Source organism: Kogia breviceps, chromosome 1, assembly GCF_026419965.1.
Source record: "Kogia breviceps isolate mKogBre1 chromosome 1, mKogBre1 haplotype 1, whole genome shotgun sequence".
Classification (NCBI taxonomy): Eukaryota; Metazoa; Chordata; class Mammalia; order Artiodactyla; family Physeteridae; genus Kogia; species Kogia breviceps.
The window spans coordinates 141,121,529-141,148,287 of record NC_081310.1 but is presented as its reverse complement, the minus strand read 5'-3'; the positions used below and the strand labels follow the sequence as shown (position 1 = coordinate 141,148,287).

The window sequence follows — 26,759 nt, the reverse complement described above, 5'->3', positions numbered from 1 at the left end:
AGTAAAAAACTGCAGTCTGAGACCCACATGGATCTCATATTTTCCTTTCCGCATAGCGCTTACAGATTTTTAGCTTGAGGGGCCGACTGCATGGGGCAGAAGGGTGTGGTCTGTGCTTTTACTCCTCTTCCTTTATCAGATTATATAAGAGCTTCTCTGGGTCTCTCTGAAGTCCCTTTGCCTCACTGTATATATGAACAATCTTCTGTTGATTGTCACTCTTCCTCTGACCCTGTTTTTATAAGTACATGTGAATTCTTCAGATTCGGTTCCCTGACGTGGGCACTCTGGGTTAGCTCAATCTTTTTATTGACCGCCCCCTAATCCCCACCTTTCACTCCCTGCCCATCATTTCCTATGCCCGCATAGCCTCTTGCTGCTGTGTACAGGGGGACACTGACGGCAAGAAGATCTGTTGGAAAGTTATTATAATAGTCTAGGAAGAGAGAGAATGTGAACTAAGAAACAGTAGTGGGAATATTGGCAGAATTAACATTGAGTTATTACTTATTGGCTGTCTACTGTATGCCAGGTACGCACTGCATCCTCACCTTCCCATAGCAGCCTTGCAAGGTAGGGGTCATTGTTCACATTATAAACGTGAAACTCAAGAAAGCTATGTATTTTGCCGTGTGAAATTGAAAAGACTGTCTCCTCCTTTTATTTTCCCTTTCATCCCTGTCCATATCCTTCCCAGGCTTACACTACCACCTGGATATCCATTACCCTTATGCCATGAGAACTTGCTGCTGTAATGCTCCACTTCCAAGATTACTGCATGCATATGCATTGCACCAAAAAGCCAATCAGTCCACATATATTTTTGAAGTGTTTATAGTATGTTAGGGGCTGGGAAAGAACGGTAAGTAAGACAATCATGGCCCTGCCATGATGATGCCTTAGTCCATTTGGGAAGATGACATTAAAATATAATTGGACAGATAATTAATTAGCATTTGATATATGCAAAAATGGAAAATTTCAGTATTCCATGAGAGCATCCTAACCTTAGGAGCCAGAAAAGGCTTGTGCAGAAAAGTAGCATTTATGCTAAGACCCAAATGTTGAATAGGCAATAGCCAGGTAGAGAGGTGGGGACGGAGTTGGGACAGAAGAGTAGAAGGTTTCAAGGGAGTAGCAAGTGCAGAGACCTACAGGAAAGCTAAGGGCTGTTTGAGAAGCTATGGGCTTGTGTCTCTCTTTTCCGTCCCATCAAAGTATTCCTGGCCACTGTGTCCCACTCCCTCTGCATTGATCCCAGCATTCTAAGTTGACAAGTAGTTATTTGGTGAAATCTTAATTACCTAGGCCTTCCACAGCCTCAGAATTCTCTTTGAACAATCCCCCTGAAGCAAAAAACAAACAAACAAAAACAAGACACCAATAAACTAATCTACATTGGTGTGAAAGATCTCTAAGCCTTGATATGCTCTGTTTTCAGGGCTATTGTATTTGAACAAGAAGCTTCTGGGTATACCAATGCTTACTTCATAAAGAGTGACTTCTCCATAAAGGGGGATTTCAGTCCTTTGAATAGGAATTTCTTTTTCTCTAGGGAGTTGGGGGATGAGGCAAGATTACTCATGCCCAATAAAAATCGTGTTATCCGAAGGTAAAGATGTGATTATCTCACACATGCTGGCACTAATAATGAGATGGAGAACTTTATGATTTAGCATTAGCTAGAATATAATCATTCCTTATTTGTTAACACAATTAAACATTTATAACATTTTCTTTTTATGAAAATAAAAACTTTGAAATCCTACTTGGAAAGTGAGAATAAATAGAGATTTTAATCCTTAGGACCTGACTACACTGAGTACAAAAGCAGATTTTTTATTCTTTTCCTCACTGCTGAGCTGTGCTATAACCTATAGTCAGATCTTCCAGCCAAAGCAGTTGCTTTCTCAACTGTGTTGCCCTGTCCTCTTTTCTCCAAGCTCCCATGTGGCTGGTGAGTGCAGGGAGTTCTGATGCTTGCAGTGAGTTCCATTTGCTCCTGAGGGAGAATGACAAGTTTGAAATATTGCAATGTCATGTTTAACTGTAAACAGATGGTGCAAAAGCCACATTGCTGTGGATCAAAAATTAAAGGGAACCTTGAGTACTCTAAGTAATCAATGAGGGTTCTTCAAGGTGAGCTCGTTAAATTAACATGGACTGCAGAAGCATTTTTCAATATTATACATGTTGTCTTAGACCGGATTAGTAAAATATTCATAAGTGTTCCAGTTCAATTGGCTTTGCAAATTTGAGTCTTCTTTAAATGATTGTCTTCTTTGTATGCATAGTTTACAGCTAAATTTTTATAGATATTCTAGCTCCATTCTGGCTGTCAGCTAGCACTTCTTATTCACGCCAGTATATCCAACTGTGTTTGCTCTACCACAATTATCTGCCTTTCTTACAGTGTATGTATTTGTATGTTTATTTATACCTTGGCTTATTCCAAAATTATTTTGACACAGTTCAATAGATTGGATAGGCTGAATGCTGGCTTTATTTTTGGTTTCTCAGAGGCTATTTTAAATCTTTCAATATTTTTATTAGAAAAAGGTAAACATTCCCTCTAGATATTTAAATTTTAAAAAATTCTTACAAAAGGTGTGGCCTATTTAATAAGCTTGTTACATCTGATGCTGAGAAGCAAGTCTGATTCAAAATGTAAAAGTCTATAGCTGTTACCAAAGAAACCAACTGTTTCTTTTGTAAACTATCTGGTGGAGTACAACTTAGCTTACTGAGAAATCTCTAATTGGAAACTCCTTGTCCTAGAACAGCTGTCCCCAACCTTTTTGGCACCAGGGTCAGCTTCATGGAAGATAATTTTTCCACGGAACAGGGGAGGGGGGGATGGTTTCAGGATGATTCAAGCGCATTACATTTATTGTGCACTTTATTTCTATTATTATTGCATTGTAATATATCATGAAATAATTATACAACTCAACATAATGCAGAATCAGTGGGAGCCCTGAGCTTGTTTTCACTTGCCACTCACAGATAGGGTTTTGACATGAGTCTACAAGCAATTGATTTATTATGTTCTCTGTGCAGTCAAACCTCTCTGCTAATGATAATCTATATTTGCAGCTGCTCCCCAGAGCTAGCATCACTGCCTCAGCTCCACCTCAGATCATCAGGCATTAGATTCTCATAAGGAGCATGCAGCCTAGATCCCTCACTTGCACACTTCACAGTAGGGTTTGCGCTCTTATGAGAATCTAATGCTTCCACTGATCTGACAGGAGGCGGAGGTCAGGTGGTATTTCGAGTGATGGGGAGCGGCTGTAAATACAGATGAACCTTTGCTTGCTTGCCCACCACTCACCTCCTGCTGTGGGGCCTGGTTCCTAACAGGCCATGGACCAGTAGCAGTCCATGGACCGGGGGTCAGGGACACCTGTCCTAGAAGGTCTGTCAAGGTTGTTAATGTGTATCCAATGGTCATACCTCTCTTCTGACAGCTGAGTCCAGGTGCATGCAGCAAAGCAATTTTTTCAAGTGCAAATAACAAGGGTTGAGACTTTCAGACCCTCCTGGGATTAGCAGATATTCTGTAGGTGCTTGATTTAAATTGATTTGATTTAAAAAGCAAATAGAGGGGCTTCCCTGGTGGCGCAGTGGTTGAGAGTCTGCCTGCCAATGCAGGGGACATGGGTACGAGTCCTGGTCTGGGAAGATCCCACATGCCACGGAGCAACTGGGCCCGTGAGCCACAATTACTGAGCCTGCGCGTCTGGAGCCTGTGCTCTGCAACAAGAGAGGCTGTGATAGTGAGAGGCCCGTGCACAGCGATGAAGAGCGGCCCCCGCATGCCACAACTAGAGAAAGCCCTCGCACAGAAACGAAGACCCAACACAGCCATAAATAAATAAATAAAATTTTAAAAAAAATAAAAAAAAATAAAAAGCAAATAGAGTTGGCAGTAGGAAAAACTGCAAGGGGCATTTTAACTGCTAATGACTGAGAACTGCATACAAACCACAGCTTTTGAATATCCAATGATGATAGTCAAATTTTGTATTAAAGCAGAATAAGAATATTCAAAATCAAGACATTATTGAATCATATCTAGGTTTGTATTTAAAATTACTATAGTTTATTTATTTGTAAAAAGTCCTAGAATGATAATGATGCTTTAATTGTTTGCCAGATTTCTGTCTCCCTATTGTCCACATGAGGAGAAAGTTCAGTTGATGTCATTTATTCATTTTTTTCAAGGAAAATTTGTTGATCTTTTAATATGGCCAGAAACCATTTGGCATCATGGATACAGATCACTGTATCTGCCTGCAAAGAGTTTACTACAGTCTGGTGGTGTAAATAGTGGAAAACTCAATCCTCACAGTGCAGCGTACCCCAGATATGCCATAACAAAGATGTGCATGGGACATTATGAGAATAAGGAGAAGCAGCATAGAGGAAGACACCTAATACATCCCAGAAGGAGGAAAATAAGACCTTAGGAAAGTCTCCTTATAGGAGGCAATATCTCTGCTGAAAGTTGAATAAGGATTTAAGAACTTCAGGAGCAAAGAGAGAAAGGCTGTACTCCAAAGACTATTTTTCATCTAGTGTTAGCTCTTTACATTGCATATTAATTTAAAGTTAATAACCAAATATTAAAATATAGTAACAAGCAGCAAAATATCAAGATAATGTAATGTTGGATCAAGAGTAGGAATGACCAGAGTTCAGAAGACATAAGTGAGAAAATGTTTTTATTATATATAAGAATTATATTTAGAGATTTAATGTATTATAAATAGAGTATCACAAACCAACAAGTGGTAAAATAGATTAATAGATAAATTCTGTTGGGAAAATTGAAGTTTTGGGACAAAAATCAAGTTGATTTTCCCACTATAACATACGCCAAAATTAATTCTAGATGAATGCAAAAGTTTGATATAAAAATGAAATCATTAAATAACCAGAAAAATGTAATGAATTCTAATTCTTCCTAATATGATGAAAAATATAATGGTAGGTATTGATATATTGGACTTCATAAAAAATCTGTGTGAACCAAAATTATAATATTTATAAGCAAATGGTAAACAGAGAATTTCAGCAAAAAAAAAGTCAGTTTACATATACTTAATATAAAAAATCAGTTCCAGTCCAATAAGAAAATCTAATATAGCAGATTGGGCAAAGAGCATGAGAAGAAATTTCCCCCCAAATGAAGCACTTATGACTGTTAAATATATGGAAAAATAGAGAACTTCCAGAATGATAATGTCTTAATTAGATTGGGCTATTATAGCAAAATACCATAGACTGGGTGGCTTAAACAACAGACGTCTATTTATCACACTTCTGGAGGCTTTGAAGTCCAAGATCAAAATGCCAACGTGGTCAGGAGCTGGTGGAGACTTTCTTGTAGGTGGCCACCTTCTTGCTATATCCTCATACAGTGGAGAGAGAAAGAGGAAGCAAGCTCTCTTATGTCTTTTCTTATGAGGGCACTAATCCCAAAATGGGGGTTCCACCCTCATGACCTCATCTAAACCTAATTACCTCCCAAAGTCCTTACATTTTAATACTATTACTCGGGGACTAGGGCTTCAACATGTGGATGGGGGAAACACAAACATCCATAACACAGAGTTAAGACCTCTGAAACTCCTTTCTTCCAGAAAACAACAGGAATATTGGCCAAAATTGTCAAAATCAACTTTTTAAACACTCTGTTAATAAACCAAAGGCTTGTAACAATGTGGGGAGAATTTGTGCAAGAAAAACAGCTGACTTTTGGTAAGAACAGCAAGCTTTGAGGTGTTTTAACTTGCCTCTTTCCATTCCTCTCTCCTCAGCTTCTCAGTAGCTTTGAAGACCAGCAGTCTCAGAAACATGGTTGCCATTAAAACCAGCCACCTAGCAGCTACTGGAGGGAATGGAAAGAGTTTGGAACTCCCCCAAAAGTTTCATCTCCAGAGGATTTTCATCAGATGATCTGCATTAGATGAGCTTTCCCGAGAAAACTTATCATTGTTTGACGTGACTCAAGTCTCTCTCAGTAAGGAGATCCCTATCCTCAGGACAATCAGCAGTGCCTGTCCCAGCTGCCATAGGCATAGGTTCTAGTAGGGGCAAGCAAAAATTTGGCTAAAATATTTAAAAGGAAAATATGGGGAATGAGAAGTCCATAGGGGACTTTAAAAAGCTCTGACATATTTCTGGGGATCTAGAAGGCCAAACACACATGCAATGTTTTGTGCATCCCCAGGAAAGACCTGAGAAGTTTCTAATTCTCCCTCTGGCTGATCTTGAGGTTCTACATAAGTTGGAAATCAAGGCTAAAGCACAGTTGTAAACTACCAGAGTGTTGAAGGAAGATCCTAACTTCTAAAATAGCCCTTCAGGAAAGATTGGAAAACTTCAGGAAATTCAAGGAAATCTGTCTAATTCTAAACTAATACAGAAGACCAAAAGAATATGAAAAGCCACGACACATTTGAAGAATGGTTGGGCTACCCTATACCAAGATTTATTATACAGTTATAGGAATTAAAACAGTTATGTATTAATGAAAGAATAGACTTATGTAATGGAGAAGAGAATTGTAAAGTACATATGTGAATGTATAAGGACTTGATATCAATGACATAGTTGGTATATAAATGATAGATATATAAATGACATAAATATAAATTTGTAACATAATACAATACAGCTTCTAATTATATAAATATAAATGCTATATACATATATATATAAATATATAAAGGATATATAAATGATAAACATGGTGTTTCAAAACAGTAAGAAAAGGATAATCTATTCAAAAAATGGTGTTGGGTCAGTGAATTTCCTTGGAAAAGTAAAATTAGGTCCCAATTTCACCCAAAACATAAAAATGAACTTGAGAGACTAAGGATTTAAATATGAAAAAATAAATCTTTATTAGAAGAATATATGGTTGCAACATGGTAGGAAAGGTATTCTTGAATATGGCACAAAACATAAGCCATATGAAAAGATCGATAAGTGTGTTGAAATTAAAATTTTAAAATTTGCATGTCAAAAAATATTATAAACAAATGTAAAAGAAATGCTGCAGACTTGGGAGTAGATAGTTGCATTATATACCCAACAAATGATTATTATCCTGAATAAATAATGAGCTGCAAATCAATTTTTAAAAGAAATAATTATGTTTACTCTTCAATATTCTTTCTTTTTTCTCATCCAGGTCTTCTCTAAGCATCTGAACTAGAGGAAATAATGCTTGGACTCTTAAATCCAATTCTATAAAGGTCAGTTAATGTTATACAATTTTTAGAAACACTGTCATTAGCAGTTTATCATATTGCGTAGAATATGGAAACTGTGTATTTTTTATTTTGTATAAATGTAAGAAAAATGCTTAGATCCTTCTTGTCAGAAGACTTATGTGGTGCCTAAATATATCTTACTTGTGTTGTGATTAACTTAATTGTCTATATCTTGGTACTATTATCCTCCTGCCACTGAGTTTAATTACATTGCATTATGACTGGTAATTAAACAGAAGAAAGTATCATTACATCATTAGTTGGTTTTGTAAGGTTTTGAAACCTTTTCCTAAGAGCTCTTGTATTTGTTACAAGCTATCACCACTGTAATCAGCGTTCAGTCAGAATTGGTTCTGGTCACTGAGTTGTCATGTATACATTTGCCAGTTACTTGGAATTTGAGCTCAGAAGCCACTGATGTGCATTGATTTGGGTAGATTAAAGGCCTTCTATTCAACCTGCTAGAAGACCACAATTTTTTAGCAGTCTTATGCTTGATTGTGTTCTGTCTTAAATGGGGATGCTGAAAGTCCTAAAGCAACAACTAGCAAACTCATTTTGTGTGAGTTGCCTGTGGTTGTGCAACAGAAAGTAAACAAAAACAGGAAAAGAAGCTACCATTTACAATCAGCTGAATTGTGTCTTCCAATGTCTTGACACTGCCAGGAGAGTGCATCTTTTAGGTGTTTCTATGGTGCCATGAGCAGTGAGAGAAGGGTAGAAATACCCTGAGTGAAAGGCACTCTGGGACTGTAGCTGTGACCACAATTCAGTATGTGTACAAATGTGAAGAAAGTGCATACCTTTCAGCAAAGACCCCTCCCAGATGTATGCCTTTACATCTCACAATGATACCTGTTCCAGTCTCCATCCTCATTGTCATAGTTTCAAGCTATCCTACTTTTTACCAAACTCACTTTTTTAGAGAATGTAGAATCTGTTTGTAGAGATGCCTTACTGCATCCCAGGAACTATTTTGTATATTTTATGTCATTTAAATCTCAACCATGTTGTATGTAAGCTCTATTACAATAGTTATACAGATAAGCAAACTGAGAGTTAGATATTTTACTTTAGAGAATCTGGGTAGAAAGTGGCATGTTTGGTATTTCAATCCAGTGCTTTTTGGTTTCAAAACTATTAACCATTTCTTTTATACTGTGTCTCCTAGCTTGTAGAAGAAATATATTTTTCCTTTAAATTTCCAAATTTTGAAATAATTTTAGATTTACAGAAGAACTGCAAGGGTGGGATAGAGAATCTTCATATACCTTTTATTCCAGTATCTCTTACTTTATATAGCAATGGTATATTTATCAAAACTAAGAAATTAATATTTATACATTACAATCAACTAAATTCCAGACTTCTTTCAGATTTCAGCAGTTTTCCCACTAATGACATTTTCCTGTTCCAGGATCCAATTCAGTATATCATATTGCACTTAGCTTCATGAAGCTACTGTTCCATACCTTAAGCTCTCTGGAGCAGGGCTTTTCACCTCTGCAAGGGGAAGCCCACGGTCCTTCAGCTGCTCTCCCTGCAAGTAGATGGATGAGTCACTTCATGTTAGGTGGTATGGAGTAGAAGATCCAAAATGATCCACCCAAAAAAGATCATTTTGTAGGGTGAAAAAGCTAATATTTTGAGATCCATAATTCTGCCTATTTCCTGTGTTTATTTTTCATATTGTTTAGAATGCAGAGAGGACAAGTGTTGTGATTAGCACCTTGCAGAACCTCCAGCAAAGGTTATTGAGTATATGGTTTGCTTTTCGGCATGGTGCTATAAAAAAATGACTTAATGGCTAAAAATCACTGTCTTTTAAAGGCATAATTAAGAACACTTTCTCTAAAATAAAGCTCCACTATATCATGAAAATTTCTCAAGCTAAAATTTAGTAATCATATGTATGTATGTGTGTATATGTACATATATACACACACATATTCTAATACATCTCTTATATGTGTATATACATATATATGGAAATTTGTACATGCATATGTATATATGCATATACATATAGCCATGCATGTGTGTATATAGATACACATACATACATATACATATATATCTATAAATACATGTATATGTGTATATATACACATATATATATATCCATCATATACATATTCTAGCCAGTATGTCATACATTAGTCAGAATAGGGTAGGTTGTACTGAACTAACAAATAAACTCAAAATCTCAGTGGCTTACCCCAGTAAAAACTTATTTCCTGTTCCAATTATATATGCATTGCTGGTATGTGGCTCACTCGCTCAGTTACTCAGGAACCCAAGCCAGTGGGGGCTGTGCTATGTTGCGGTTGCACCATCTAAAGCACAAGCCCTCTCATCACTCAGCATGGGAAAGCAGAGCTTGGGTTATTGAGCATGACGTTTCCACAGCCTCAGCCACGCATAACTTTTACTCGCAATTTATTGGTCAGATTTCCTCAATTTCAAGGAAGCCAATAATCACATCTTCTAGGTGTACAGAAGAAGAACAGAGTATTGGTAAAAAAAGTTATATATAATGTCTACCCCATGGAAAAAACTACCAATTTGAAAAAAAGAAATGTTCCTCTGTGCGTTAAGTCAGGGTAAGTAACAGTAGTGGCTATAGGAAACTACTCCAAATTCCAGTGATTTAGAATAATAAAAGTGTGTTGTTTGATTATTTGACAGCATAAAACACTTGGCAGGAGGTCTTCTGCTATTGGCAATCAGATGGGGACTTTAAGGTCTAATATTTTGTGACATAGAATAAACACTAAGAAATGACATTAAAGAGGGAGTTCTTTTTTCCTTCTTGTGTAAGATGGATGACATTAGTAATTCAGCTGCTTTGTACCACAAGGTTTGATCCCTCAACAAGTTCAGTGAGCAGCACTCTGAAGGGGATTGTTCAGTCATGAATTCCCTGAGTGCTAAGAGCTGCAAACTGCTTTCTTGAGGGTAGAAAATGGCATTTGGGTATATAAACAGCTTTTTGAAAGAATAACTTAGTCATCCTGGTTTATCTAAATAAACCAAGATGTGTCATAAAAAAGGGTAATTTAGAGGAGTTTTATAGGAAAAATTTATCACCTCAACTTTTTTTCTTATTTATCCTCTGTCTTTGTTGCTTTATACATTTAAGATTTTCAGCATATAAAATTTGCTACTGGCTGAAGTTGTGGGCATTTGATATATTTTGTGTCCTTGATTTATATGACCCAGTTCCTCAGCATTAACAACTTGAGGTTTGGGTCTATTTGTCCTCCCTTTTCTTAAATAAACAAAAGAATGTTAGTCTAGCTCAGTACTTTTAATATTTGTAAATAACTTACAGTTTCAAAGTGAACCAAGATCCTAGAAATTTCAACCAGGGTTCATTATGCAGGGTTATTTAAATATGCCCTAGAACTCAGAAAAATACATGCAAATATTTAAAAATAAGTAATCATATATATTTTTATATAAATATATAAAAATATGTGCAAAAATTCTCTTTCAGAGCTACACTCTTCTCATCATTAAAGATTGGCTGGAGAGAGTCCTGTACTTAAGTACGGAAAGCTTGGTTTTGTCTGGGTCAGCCATTAATGACCTCTAAGGCCTTGGGCAAGAGTTGACTACTGAAAGACTCTTCACTGTGACTATCTGTGAGGAGTTGACTAAATTGGCTACAGCAACCTTGATTGTGGCCTTATAATTGTGAATTTTCACTGTGTAACCAGAACCATGAATCTGAATAGGTGACTGGTAATCTGGATCCAGGTGATTGAATTTAATTGCTGTGCCAAAGTTCAATGTCTAAAATCACCTGATGGTGAGCCCTTGGTTGGCTTCATTCTCAGTGCTATATATTCACCTTCCTGTGGTTAATTGCAGGGTAGAAATCAGGGTAGCTGAACAGAAACAGACCCTGGGGACTTCATTTTGTAGACTGTTTATACAAATGACCTGAGCCTAGGCAGAAGAATAGATGCCTGGAAACAGTAATCCTCTGATTTAAATAAAAATGACATCATAATTAATATTAATCCAAACAAAGACAATAACAAAATAGAATAAAAATTTACCTATAAATTACTTGGTATCATACCACCCGATGCCCAAATTCTTAGATGAACCTTACAAGACAGATATAACTTAATGACAAAAATGGTATATTCTGTTTTTCTGGTATATTCTTTGGTATCAACTAAATGTGGATTAAGAACACATTATCCAACTTTTCTGAACCCATTTACATCTTTTGTAAAATTACCAGTCAGCTGAATTAATCTATAGTGGTACAGTCTGGGTCAGCTTTCTTATTCCTTGTTCATGTTCCCATTTGAAGTCTTATGTAAAGGGATTAGAATAAATCATGAATAAGTTGGTGGTTTTATCTGCCACCTGAGAGCCCCAACTTTAAAGTACAACATTTGAGTTTTGAGTACTTACAGCTGTTGCACACATAAAAACATATTTCTAATGGAATAAATTATTCACCATAATGCTCGATTTAATCCTCTGTCTTCACATTGTTTCAGAGAACTCTTGCGTATTTCATTTTTTTTTTTATCTTGGTAAATAAAGATTTTGATTTACTGGTTGTCAAGATCTTTATGAAGATTTACTGTTACATAAGTTTTAAAGTCTATCTCCCCAAGTTACAGATTTCAGCAAGCTAAACACTGTAAAACACAAGGACATTGCTTTAAGCAATGCATCATTTTTTTAAAACATCTTTATTGAAGTACAATTGCTTTACAATGTTGTGTTAGTTTCTGCTGTATAACAAAGTGAATCAGTTCTATGCATACATATATTCCCATATCCCCTCCCTCTTGAGTCTCCCTACCATCCTCCCTATCCCACCCCTCTAGGTGGTCACAGAGCACCAAGCTGATCTCCCTGTGCTATGCAGCTGCTTCCCACTATCTGTTTTACATTTGACAGTGTATATATGTCAATGCTACTCTCTCACTTCGTCCCAGCTTACCTTCCCCTATCCTGTGTCCTCAAGTCCATTCTCTGTGTCTGGGTCTTTATTCTTGTTCTGCCCCAAGCTTCATCAGAACCATTTGTTTTTAAGATGCCATATATATGTGTTAGCATATGGTATGTTTTTTCTCCTTCTGACTTCACTCTGTCTGGCAGACTCTAGGTCCATCCAGCTTACTACAAATAACTCAATTTCATTTCTTTTTATGGCTGAGTAATATTCCATCGTGTGTATGTGCCACATCTTCCTTATCCATTCATCTGTCAATGGACACTTATTTTGCTTCCATGTCCTGATTATTGTAAATAGTGCTGCAATGAACATTGTGGTACATGACTCTTTTTTAATTATGGTATTCACAGCGTGTATGCCCTGTAGTGGGATTGCTGGGTCATAGGGTAGTTCTATTTTCAGTTTTTTAAGGAACCTGCATACAGTTCTCCATAATGGCTGTATCAATTTACATTCCCACCAACAATGCAAGAGGGTTCCCTTTTCTCCACACCCTCTCCAGCATCTATTGTTTGAAGATTTTATGATGATAGCCATTCTGACCAGTGTGAGGTGATACCTCATTGTAGTTTTTTTTTTTTTTTTTTTTTTTTTTTTTTTTTGCTGTATGTGGGCCTCTCACTGTTGTGGCCTCTCCCGTTGCGGAGCACAGGCTCCGGACGCGCAGGCCCAGCGGCCATGGCTCACGGGCTTAGTTGCTCCGCGGCATGTGGGATCTTCCCGGACCAGGGCACGAACCCGTGTCTCCTGCATCGGCAGGCGGATTCTCAACCACTGCGCCACCAGGGAAGCCCCTCATTGTAGTTTTGATTAGCATTTCTCTAATGATTAGTGATGATGAGCATCCTTTCACGTGTTTGTTGGCAATCTGTATATCTTCTTTGGAGAAATGTCTGTTTAGGTCTTCTGCCCATTTTTGGATTGGGTTGTTTGTTTTTTTGATATTGAGCTGCATGAGCTGCTTGTATATTTTGGAGATTAATCGTTTGTCAGTTGCTTCATTTACAAGTATTTTCTCCTCTTCCGAGGGTTGTCTTTTGGTAGTGTTTAAGGTTTCCTTTGCTGTGCAAAAGCTTTTAAGTTTCATTAGGTCCCATTTGTTTATTTATGTTTTTATTTCCATTTCTCTAGGAGGTGGGTCAAAAAGGAACTTGCTGTGATTTATGTCATGGAGTGTTCTGCCTATGTTTTCCTCTAAGAGTTTTATAGTGTCTGACCTTACATTTAGGTCTCTAATCAATTTTGAGTTTATTTTTGTGTATGGTGTTACAGAGTATTCTAATTTCATTCTTTAACATGTAGCTGTCCAGTTTTCCCAGCACCACTTATTGAAGAGGCTGTCTTTTCTCCATTGTATATTTTTACCTCCTTTAACAAAGATAAGGTGACCATATGTGCGTGGGTTTGTCTGTGCACTTTCAATCCTGTTCCATTGATATATATTTCTGTTTTTCTGCCAGTACCATATTGTCTTGATTACTGTAGCCTTGTAGTATCGTCTAAAGTCAGGGAGCCTGATTCCTCCAGCTCCGTTTTTCTTTCTCAACATTGTTTTGGCTATTTGGGGTCTTTTGTGTTTCCCTACATATTGTGAAACTTTTTGTTCTAGTTCTGTGAAAAATTCCATTGGTAGTTTGATAAGGATTGCACTGAATCTTTATATTGCTTTGGATAATATAGTCATTTTCACAATGTTGATTCTTCCATCCTAAGAACATGGTATATCTCTCCATCTGTTTGTATCATCTTTAATTTCTTTCATCACTGTCTTGTAGTTTTCTGCATACAGGTCTTTTTTCTCCTTAGGTAGGTTTATTCCCAGGTATTTTATTCTTTTTGTTGCAGTGGTAAGTGGGAGTGTTTCCTTAATTTCTCTTTCAGATTTTTAATCATTAGTGTATAGGAATGCAAGAGATTTCTGTATATTAATTTTGTATCCTGCTATTCTACCAAATTCATTGATTAGCTCCAGTAGTTTTCTGGTAGCATCTTTAGGATTCTCTATGTTTAGTATCATCTCACCTGCAAAGAGTGACAGTTTTACTTCTTCTTTTCTGATTTGGATTCCTTTTATTTCCTTTACGTTTCTGATTGCTGTGGTAAAACTTCCAAAACTATGTTGAATAATAGTAGTGAGAGTGGGCATCCTTGTCTTGTTCCTGATTTTAGAGGAAATGATTTCAGTTTTTCACCACTGAGAACAATGTTGTCTGTGGGTTTGTCATATATGGCCTTTATTATGTCGAGGTAAGTTCCCCCTATGCCTACTTTCTGGAGAGTTTTTGTCATAAATGGGTGTGGAATTTTGTGGAAAGCTTTTTCTGCATCTCTTGAAATGATCATTCAGTTTTTACCTTTCAATTTGTTAATATAGTGTATCACATTGATTGATTTGTGTATATTGAAGAATCCTTGCATTCCTGGGATAAACCCCACTTGATCATGGTGTATAATTATTTTAATGTGCTGCTGGATTCTGTTTGCTAGTATCTTTTGAGGATTTTTGCATCTATATTCATGAGTGATATTGGTCTGTAGTTTTCTTTCTTTGTGACATCTTTGTCTCGTTTGGTGTCAGGGTGATGGTGGCCTCATAGAATGAGTTCAGGAGTGTTCCTCCCTCTGCTATATTTTGGAAGAATTTGAGAAGGATATGTGTTAGCTCTTCTTTAAATGTTTGATAGAATTCCCTTGTGAAGCCATCTGGTCCCAGGCTTTTGTTTGTTGGAAGATTTTTAATCACAGTCTCAATTTCAGTGCTTGTGATTGGTCTGTTTACATTTTCTATTTCTTCCTGGTTCAGTCTCGGAAAGCTGTGCTTTTTTAAGAATTTGTCCATTTCTTTCAGGTTGTCCAATTTATTGGCTTGTAGTAATCTCTCGTGATTCTTTGTATTTCTGCACTGTCAGTTGTTACTTCTTTTTCGTTTCTAATTCTGTTGATTTGAGTCTTCTCCCTTTTTTACTTGATGAGTCTGGCTAGTGGTTTCTCAATTTTGTTTAACTTCCCAAAGAAACAGCTATTAGTTTTATTGATCTTTGCTATTGTTTCCTTCATTTCTTTTTCATTTATTTCTGATCTGATCTTTACGATTTCTTTCCTTCTGCTAACTTTGGGGGTTTTTTTGTTCTTCTTTCTCTAATTGCTTTAGGTGTATGGTTACATTGTTTATTTGAGATGTTTCTTATTTCTTGAGGTAGGATTGTTTTTCTATAAACTTCCCGCTTAGAACTGCTTTTGCTGCATCCCATAGGTTTTGGGTCATCATGTTTTCATTTTTATTTGTCTCTAGGTATTTTTTGATTTCCTCTTTGATTTCTTCAGTGATCTCTTGGTTATTTAGTAGTATATTGTTTAGCCTCCTTGTGTTTGTATTTTTTACAAATTTCTTCCTGTAATTGATATGTAGTCTTATAGCATTGTGTTCGGAAAAGATACTTGATAATATTTCAACTTTCTAAATTTACCAAGGCTTGATTTGTGACCCAAGATATGAACTATCCTGGAGAATGTTCCATGAGCACTGGAGAAGAAAGTGTATTCTGTTGTTTTTGGATGGAATGTCTTATAAATATCAATTAAGTCCATCTTGTTTAATGTGTCATTTACAGCTTGTGTTTCCGTATTTATTTTCATTTTGGATGATCTGTCCATTGGTAAAAGTGGGGTGTTAAATTCCCCTACTATTATTGTGTTACTGTCGATTTCCCCTTTTATAGCTCTTAGCATTTGCCTTATGTATTGAGGTGCTCCTATGTTGGGTGCATAAATATTTACAATTCTTATATCTTCTTCTTGGATTGATCCCTTGATCATTATGTAGTGTCCTTCTTTGCCTCTTGTAATAGTCTTTGTTTTAACGTCTGTTTTGTCTGATATGAGAATTTCCACTCCAGCTTTCTTTTGATTCCCATTTGCATGCAGTATCTATTTCCATCCCTTTACTTGCAGTCTGTATGTGTCCCTATGTCTGAAGTGGGTCTCTTGTAGACAGCATATATATGGGTCTTGTTTTTGTATCCATTTAGCCAGTCTATATCTTTTGTTTGGAGCATTTAATCCATTTACATTTAAGGTAATTATCTTTATGTATGTTCCTATTACCATTTTCTAAATTGTTTTGGGTTTTGTTTTTGTAGGTCTTTTCCTTCTCTGTGTTTCCTGCCTAGAGAAGTTCCCTTAGCCTTTGTTGTGAAGCTGGTTTGGTGGTGCTGAATTCTCTTTACTTTTGCTTGTCTATAAAGTTTTTAATTTCTCCATAGAATCTGAATGAGATCCTTGCTGGGTAGAGTAATCTTGGCTCTAGGTTTTTCCCTTTCATCACTTTAAATATGTCCTGCCACTCCCTTCTGGCTTGCAGGGTTTCTGCTGAATGATCAGCTGTTAACCTTATGGGGATTCCCTTGTTATTATTTGTTGCTTTGCCCTTGCTGCTTTTAATATTTTTTCTTTGTATTTAATTTTTGATAGTTTGATTAATATGTGTTGACATGTTTCTCCTTGGATTTATCCTGTATGGGACTCTGCCCTTCCTGGACTTGATTAAGTATTTCCTTTCCCATATTAGGGAAGTTTTCAACTATAATCTCTTCAAACATTTTCTCAGTCCCTTTCTTTTTCTCTTCTTCTTCTGGGACCCCTATCATTTGAATGTTAGTGCATTTAATATCCCAGAGGTCTCTGAGACTGTCCTCAATTCTTTTCATTCTTTTTTCTTTATTCTGCTTGCAGGAGCTATTTCCACTATTTTATCTTCCAGGTCACTTAACTGTTCTTCTGCCTCAGTCCTTCTGCTATTGATTCTTTCAGAGAGTTTTTTTTTTTTTTTTTTTTTTTTTTTGCAGTATGCGGGCCTCTCACTTTTGTGTCCTCTCCCGTTGCGGAGCACAGGCTCTGGATGCGCAGGCTCAGCGGCCATGGCTCACGGGCCTAGCTGCTCCGCGGCATGTGGGATCTTCCCGGACCGGGGCACAGACCCATATCCCCTGCACCAGCAGGCAGACTCTCAACCACTGAGCCACCAGGGAAGCCCTCTAGAGAGTTTTTAATTTCATTTATTGCACTGTTCATTATTGTTTGTTTGCTCTTTAGTTCTTCTAGATCCTTCTTAAACATTTATTGTATTTTCTTCATTCTATTTGCAAGATTTTGGATCATCTTTACTATCATTACTGTGAATTCTTTTTCAAGTGGACTGCCTACTTCCTCTTCATGTACTTGGTCTGGTGGGTTTTTACCTTGCTGCCTCATGTACTGCATATTTCTCTGTCTTCTCATTTTGCTTAACTTACTCTGTTTGGGGTCTCCTTTTTGCAAGCTGCAGGTTTGTAGTTCCTGTTGTTTTTGGTGGCTGCCCCCGTGTGTAAGGTTGGTTCCATGGCTTGTGTAGGCTTCCTGGTGGAGGTGGCTGGTACCTGTGTTCCAGTGGATGAAGCTGGATCCTATCTTTCTGGTGGGCTGGGCTGTGTCTGGTGGTGTGTTTGCGGGTGTCTGTGAACTTAGTATGACTTTAGATAGCCTCTCTGCTAATGGGTGAGGTTGTGTTCCTATTTTGCTAGTTGTCTGGCATGCGACATCCAGCACTGGAGCTTGCTGGCTGTTGGGTGGAGCTAGGTCTTAGTGTTGAGACGGAGACCTCTGGGAGAACTCTCACGGATTGATACCAGGTGGGGCTGGGAAATCTTTGGTGGTCCAGTGTCCTGAACTCTGCTCTCCCACCTCAGAGGCTCAGGCCTGACACCAGGCCAGAGCACCAAGACCCTGTCAGCCACTTGGCTCAGAAGCAAGGGGAGAAAAAAAGAAATAAAACAAATAAATAAATAAAATAATTATTAAAATAAAAAGATAAAAAGTAATTAAAAAAAGAGAGCAACCAAACCAATAAATCCACCAATGATTACAATTGCTAAGCACTCTACTAATATAAACATAAAAATCAGAAACAAGTCAGTTGCAGACAGCAAACCCCAATTGTATAGTTGCTCTCAAAGTCCACCACCTCAGTTTTGGGTTGATTCGTTGTCTATTCAGGCATTCTACTGATGCAGGTGCATCAAGTTGATTGCGTGGATTTAATCTGCTGCTCCTGAAGCTGCATGGAGAAATTTCCCTTTCTCTTCTTTGTTCACACAGCTCCTGGGGTTCAGCTTTGGTTTTGGCCCTGCCTCAGCGTGTATGTTGCCCCCAGGCTTCTGTTCCCGACCAGACTGGACAGGGTTAAAGCAGTGGCTGATTAGGGTGCTATTGCTCATTCAGGCCAGGGGGAGGGAGGGCGAGCCTGCAGCTGAAGATGCTGGTGTAACTTTGCAACAGCCTGAGGCACACTGTGTGTTCTCCTGGGGATATTGTTCCTGGATCACAGGACTCTGGCAGTGGCAGGCTGCGCAGGCTCCCAGGACGGGTATGGACAGTGACCTGTGCTTGCACACAGGATTCTTAGTGGCTGCAGCAGCAGTGTTAGCATTTCATACCCCTCTCTGGTGTCAGAGCTGATAGCTGCAGCTTGCACCTGTCTCTGGAGTTCATTTAGGCAGTGCCCTGCCTTCTGTGGACAGACAAGGAAGGAATCCCTTCTCCTTGTGCACCCCAAAACAATGGTCTCTTGCCTCTTATGCAGTTCCAGACTTTTTCCCAGACTCCCTCCTGGCTAGCTGTGGTGCACTAGCCCCCTTCAGGCTGTGTTCATGCAACCAACACCAGTCCTGTCCCAGGGGTCTGACCTCCAAAGCCAGAGCCTCAGCTCCCAGCCCCCACCCACCCGGGTGGGTGAGCAGACAAGCATGTCAGGCTGGTGAGTGCTGGTCGGCACGGATCATCTGTGTGGGAATCTCTCCACTCTGCCCTCCGCACCCCTGTTGCTGCGCTCTCCTCCGTGGCTCCGAAGCTTCCCCCCCACCCCCTGTCTCCTCCAGTGAAGGGGCTTCCTAGTGTATGGAAACTGTTCCTCCTTCACAGCTCCCTCCCAGAGGTGTAGGCTCCATCCCTATTCTTTTGTCTCTCTTTTTTCTTTTTTCGTTTGCCCTACCCAGTTAAGTGGGGATTCTCTTGCCTTTGGGGAAGTCTGAGGTTTTCTGCCAGCATTCAGTAGGTTTTCTGTAGGAGTTGTTCCACATGTAGATGTATTGCTGATGTGTTTGTGGGGAGGAAGGTGATCTCCACATCTTACTCTTCCGCCATCTTGAAGGTCTCCCCTCTTGCATGTTTCTTTTACCCTGTGTGATCAGATAAGTGAATGACTGTGTTAATGATGAGGTAGAATATAAACAGCTTCAGTGCTTCCCTATGGCATCTTTCTTCAGTTCAGCCTGTGAAATCCTTAAAAGTGCTAATGTCCAGAGACCACACAAAGGCATACCTAATTGTTAAATGCATTGTTATGACGGAAAACCAGATACTAGCATCACATAAAACCTTTCCATAATGACACTTTAAGCACAGTTGACTGAGTATAGCATTTGTGTAAAATCAAATTAATATGTCCTAAACTATCCATTATAGAGGGATCTCAGGGGGATGACCATCATTTTAACTGCTAAAAATAGAGGGAGAGAAAGGTCAGGTGATAATGGAGCCCATCTGAATTCCAGCTCTCTTGACAAAATTTTACTATGATTTCTGTAAACTTTCTTTTCTTGTATTTATAACATGCATTCCTCTTTATTTTATGTCTCATGGTTTGCATTCTTCCAAATAACTCAACTATACTTATTCTTCATTTTGGATTTGACTCTGTAGAAATTCTCTGAGCGTTTTTTTCACCTCTTGAGTCTTAAGAGGCCGTTACACTTTCTTAAGGTTGTATTAGATGATACCTTCTTAACACTATGTAGAACAGAAAATTCTAAGAACAAAGAATAGATTCTGAGAAGGGGCTTAATCAATTGTGTCTCTTCACTTGGGTGAGGTAGATCAATCACTCTGAGAACAGATGCCAACATCCTGCTCAACCATGCTCAAAAAGACAGTTAGCAATATAGAACTATCCACTGATGAGGTGCAACTAAATTTCATTGTATTGCTCTTTTATTGCAAAATGATGTACATTATTCTAATGTTAATTAAAATATTAACATTCAAACTTTAAATGACTCAATGAGCATAAATGTTCACAATGATTACATCAAAGTTTTGGTGCTATAGTTAATATTCTCAACATTTTCTTGACCTTCTGGATGCATGACATAAGTCAAATATAGAAAAAACTCCTAAGCCAGTATGTTTGGTTGTCAGATTCAGAAAGAAGAGAATTAATGATACCGGATTTTACCTAAGCATGAGTAATTCCCAGACCTCTTGGGAAGCTGTATTGTACTTGAACTAACTTTTTCATCCATTCCGTTATACATTTCATACTTCCTATACTCCAGGCTTTTTGAATATGGAGGTGAAAAAAACCATAGTAATTCAGGTCCCAGGCCATCCCTGAGTAAGTTCTATAGTTTGATTAGATTGAAATGCTTCTGTGCCTTCATCCAAAAATATTTATTGTGCCTTAACTATACACCTGGAAACAGGTGTTGGGATATGTCAGTGATTTAAATAAAGATTTTCACCTTTATGGGGTATGTGTTCTGGTTGGGGAAGGCAGAGAATAAAACAATAGACATAATAAAAGTAAATTTTATGGAGTGCTAGAAAGTGATAAATGTATTTTAAAAAGGAAAGGATCCTGGCAGGGAGAATCAGTAATACAGTCATGAGGGAGCAGTGAGGAAAAATGTACAGGTTGCAATTTTAAATGAGGTGGTTGGGATAAGCCACAATGAGAAGACAGTTGAGCAGAGTTGAAGAAGATAAAAGCTTATGTGCATAATTGGGAGAAAAAACATTCAGGGAGGGGGAACAGCCAGATCCGTTGCCCTAAGTCAGGAGAATGTCTGCCATGTTTGAGCAACATGGATGGTTAGTGTGTATGGAGTGAATTGACACCAGTATGAATATGTGAATGTCTTTTAATGCCCAACCCAAACCTGGATGGAAGGTTTGGGTGCAATTAGCCTACAACATAATGAAAAAGAGACCAGTAAATACTGAGCACATCATTTTTGCCCAGCACCTTATGCTTTCTTATTTCATCTTAACATTAATCTATTGAGGTTATTATTATAATCACCATTTTACAAATTGGGGTGGTAACACATAGATAGGTTATAAGACTAAGATTACAAAGTTATTAAGGAATGGGGCTGAGATTTGGTCCCTTGAAATCCTGAACTCTCAAGCTACACCATTCAACCTCACTAGTGCTCATGGCTTTGAGTTTCAGTTTCTAAACAAAGCAGCCAAAAATATCTAAGGGTTACTAAAACTCAGCCCCAGGGCTAGCACATAGTGTCATATTGGCTAATGGGGTCAGAAGTGACTGTGACTCCCACTTGTTTTCTCTCACTTGCTTACTTCCTAGCACTCCTTTCCTGCTTTACAGGAAGAGAAATTGTTGAAGGTGACCTAGGTATGGCTCATGGACATCAAGAGTTGCAGCCACTATGTAAAACAACCTGTCAAAGACAGCTATATGACCAGTCTCTAGGTCCCATTTAAGGTCCCTTTAGATCACATTCCTGAGCAGTCATCTGATAACAGCTGCTTCCTCTTGCCAGCATGGAACTGCTAGAGTATGCTAGCAGTCAGCTGGGCTAAAGTCATCAAGGTCATTAACAACCCTGCCTCCAGGTACAGATATGAGTCATTCTGGGAGGAAAGCATACTCATTTTGGCATCTCAAGATGACCGCAGATCAAGTTCCCCTTTCAAACTCCTGGGAATCTGAAAAGCACTGTTTTCAGATCCAGCATCTTTTCTGGCCACAAAGCTATGAGATTAGAAATGAATTAGAGGGAAAAAGACTTTTAAAAAACCCCAAAACACATGGAGACTAAACAATACGTTATTAAGTAATCAAGAGATCACTGAAGAAATCAAAGAGGAAATGAAAAAATACCTAGAGACAAATGAAAATGAAAACACAATGATCCAAAACCTATGGGATGCAGCAAAAGCAGTTCTAAGAGGGATGTTTATAGCTATACAAGCCTACCACAAGAAACAAGAAAATTCTCAAATAAACAATCTAACCTTACACCTAAAGGAACTAGAGAAAAAAGAACAAACAAAATCCAAAGTTAGCAGAAGGAAAGAAATCATAAAGATCAGAGCAGAAATAAATGAAATAGAAACAAAGAAAACAATAGCAAAGATCAATGAAACTAAAATCTGGTTCTTTGAGAATATAAACAAAATTGATAAACCATTAGCAAGATTCATAAAAAATAAGAGGGAGAGGACTCCAATCAATAAAACTAGAAATGAAAAAGGAGAAGTTACAACAGACACTGCAGAAATACAAAGCATCCTAAGAGACTACTAGAAGCGACTCTATGCCAATAAAATGGACAATCTGGAAGAAATGGACAAATTCTTAGAAAAGTAAAACCTTCCAAGACTGAACCAGGAAGAAATAGAAAATATGAACAGACCAATCACAAGTAATGAAATTGAAACTGTGATTAAAAATCTTCCAACAGGGTTTTCCCTGGTGGTGCCATGGTTGAGAGTCTGCCTGCTGATGCAGGGGACATGGGTTCATGCCCCGGTTCGGAAAGAACCCACATGCCACAGAGCAGCTGGGCTGGTGAGCCATGGACGCTGAGCCTGTGTGTCCTGAGCCTGTGCTTCACGATGGAAGAGGCCACAACAGTAAGAAGCCTGCATACCGCCAAAAAAAAAAAAAAAAAAAAAAAAATCTTCCAACAAACAAAATTCAAGGACCAGATGGCTTCACAGGTGAATTCTATCAAACATTTAGAGAAGAGGTAACACCCATCCTTCTCAAACTCTTCCAAAAATTAGTGGAGGAAGGAACACTCCCAAACCCATTCTATGTGGCCACCATCACCCTGATACCAAAACCAGACAAAGATGTCACCAAAAAAAGAAAATTACAGGCCAATATCACTGATGAAGGTAGATGCAAAAACCCTCAACAAAATACTAGCAAACAGAATCCAAAAACACATTAAAAGGATCATACACCATGATCAAGTGGGATTTATGCCAGGGATGCATGGATTCTTCAATATATGCAAATCAATCAATGTGATACACCATATTAACAAATTGAAGAGTAAAAACCATATAATCATCTCAATAGATGCAGAAAAATCTTTTGACAAAATTCAATACCCATTTATGATAAAAACTCTCCAGACAGTGGGCATAGAGGGAACCTACCTCAACATAATAAAGGCCATATACAACAAACCCACAGTAAACATCATTCTCAATGGTGAAAAACTGAAAGCAATTCCGCTAAGATCAGGAACAAGACAAGGATGTCCACTCTTGACAGTATTATTCAACATAGTTTTGGAAGTCCTAGCCACAGCAATCAGAGAAAAAAAAGAAATAAAAGGAATACACATTGAAAAAGAAGTAAAACTTTCACTGTTTGCAAATGACATGATACTATACACAGAGACTCCTAAAGATGCCACCAGAAAACCATTAGAGCTAATGAATGAATTTGGTAAAGTTGCAGGATACAAAATGAATGCACAGAAATCTCTTGCATTCCTATACACTAATGATGAAAAATCTGAAAGAAAAATTAAGGAAACACTCCCATTTACCATTGCAACAAAAATAATAAAATACCTGGGAATAAACCTACCTAAGGAGACAAAAGACCTATATGCAGAAAACTATAAGACACTGATGAAAGAAATTAAGGATGATACCAACAGATGGAGAGATATACCATATTCTTGGATTGGAAGAATCAACATTGTGTAAATGACTATACTACCCAAAGCAGTCTACAGATTCCGTGCAATCCCTATCAAATTACCAATGGCATTTTTTACAGAACTAGAACAAAAAAATCTTAAAATTTGTATGGAGACACAAAAGACCCCTAGTAGCTAAAGCAGTCTTGAGGGAAAACAACAGAGCTGTAGGAATGAGACTCCCTGATTTCAGACTATACTATAAAGCTACATTAATCAAGACAGTATGCTACTGGCACAAAAACAGAAACATAGATCAATGGAGCAAGACAGAAAGCCCAGAGATAAACCCATGCAACTATGGTCAATAATCTATGACAGAGGAGACAAGGATATACAATGGAGAAAAGACAGTCTCTTCAGTAAGTGGTGCTGTGAAAACTGGACAGCTACATGTAAAAGAATGAAATTAGAACCCTCCCTAACACCAGACACAAAAACAAACTCAAAATATATTAGAGACCTAAATATAGGACCAGACACTATAAAGCTCTTAGAGGAGAACATAGGAAGAACACTCTTTGACATAAATCACAGCTAGATCTTTTTTGATCCACCTCCTAGAGTAATGAAAATAAAAACAAATGCGACCTAATGAAACTTCAAAGCTTTTGCACAACAAAGGAAACCATAAACAAGATGAAAAGACAACCCTCAGAATGGGAGAAAACATTTGCAAATGAATCAATCAATCAGCCAATGGACAAAGGATTAATCTCCCGAATATAAACAGCTCATGCAGTTCAATATTTAAAAAAAACAAACAACCTAATGCAAAAATGGGCAGAAGACCTAAATAGACATTTCTCCAAAGAAGACATACAGATAGCCAAGAATCACATGAAAAGCTGCTCAACATCACTAATTATTAGAGAAATGCAAATCAAAACTACAATGAGCTATCACCTGACACCAGTTAGAATGGGCATCATCAGAAAATCTACAAACAACAAATGCTGGAGAGGGTGTGGAGAAAAGGGAACCCTCTCGCACTGTTGGTGGGAATGTAAATTGATACAGCCACTATGGAAATTGATACAGCCCCTATGGAGAAGAGTATGCACGTTCCTTAAAAAACTAAAAATAGAATTACCATATGATCCAGCAATCCCTCTACTGGGCACATACCCAGAGAAAACCATAATTCAAAAAGACAGGCACCTCAATGTTCATTGCAGCACTATTTACAATAGCCAGGTCATGGAAGCAACCTAAATGCCCATCAACAGATGAATGGATAAAGAAGATGTGGTACATATATACAATGGAATATTACTCAACCATAAAAAGGAACAAAATTGAGTCATTTTTTGAGATGTGGATGGATCTAGAGACTGTCATACAGAGAGAAGTAAGTCAGAAAGAGAAAAATAGATATCGTATATTAATGCATATATGTGGAGCCTAGAAAAATGGTACAGATGAACTGGTTTGCAGGGAAGAAATGGAGACACAGATGTAGAGAACAAACGTATGGAAACCAAACGGGGAAAGCAGCAGGGTGGTGGGTGTGGTGGTGTGATGAATTGGGTGGTTGGGATTGACATGTATACACTGGTGTGTATAAAATTGATGACTAATAAGAACCTGCTGTATTAAAAAAATAAATAAAATGAAATTCAAAAATTAAAAAAAATACAAAAATTAAAAATAAAATGAAGTGCTTCCCTGATGGTGCAGTGGTTGAGAGTCTGCCTGCCGATGCAGGGGACACGGGTTCTTGCCCCGGTCCAGGAAGATCGCATATGCTGCGGAATGGCTAGGCCCGTGAGCCATGGCCGCTGAGTCTGCGCGTCCGGATCCTGTGCTCCTCAATGGGAGAGGCCACAACAGTGAGAGGCTCGCATACCACAAAAATAAAAATAAAAATAAAAACCTCTGGCTCCTAATGAGTCATGATTAGGTTTAGTAGGAGGACTTATCATCCAAGGAAAAACAATAAAACCCACTGGGGTTGTTCCAGAGAAATACCTGAAGTATTAAGACCTTGCACATAATTGTGATGAAGATTTGATGTTCCAAATGATTTCTGAATCTAAGTCAACAGAATCTTTGCTAAAGTTCTGCTGTAACATGTCATATTGGTGTGCCACTCCTTAAATTAATGACAGCAACAGTGATAATACAATAATAATAACAAATATTTAAGGATTGCTTACTTTGGGCCAGACACAATCCTAAGCACTTTATAAGAACAAAAGTATTGAATTATGATAGCAAACTCTGAAATATGCATGTTATTGTTTTTATTTTATAAGATTAGAAAACTGCAGCACTGAGACATCCTTGTCCCAAGTCATGTGGCTGGTAGGCACTAAAAGTTTACAATACGGGTCCAAGTTAACACTAGCACATAGGAGGAACTAAATAAATATTGATTTCAGTTTCTTTTCTGTTTGTGGACCTATTGAGCAGTCTTGGCTGGGTTGGGAGGAAACAGAGGTCATCTTATTTTCTTCTCAATAACTTCTAGCTCCCAGAACCTTCCAGAACCTGGGCCCTCCCCAGTATGCAGCCTCCTGCCTATTGGCAGTCACTGGTGTTTGTTCTTGACACTGCTGTATGTCCTAGAGTCTACTGCAATGTCACAGATTATAGTTCTTCAGGGATATTGGAAGAGGCACTGTGCTTTCTCATTGTGAATCCGTAGGATTTTCACAAGGATAATTGATATGTGTGAAGTACCACAAATATAAAAAC

The 26,759-nt window shown here is 38.0% G+C and overlaps 1 long non-coding RNA gene across 1 annotated transcript in view; it reads left to right on the top strand.

The window, feature by feature from the left end:
- Positions 1–7,205: 7,205 nt before the first annotated feature.
- LOC136791997 (uncharacterized) overlaps positions 7,206–26,759 on the top strand; it is a 136,763-nt gene continuing 117,209 nt past the window's right edge. Inside the window, exon 1 of the long non-coding RNA XR_010835020.1 lies at positions 7,206–7,268. This is a non-coding gene — a long non-coding RNA (uncharacterized lncRNA). The remainder of the gene's footprint in view (positions 7,269–26,759) is intronic.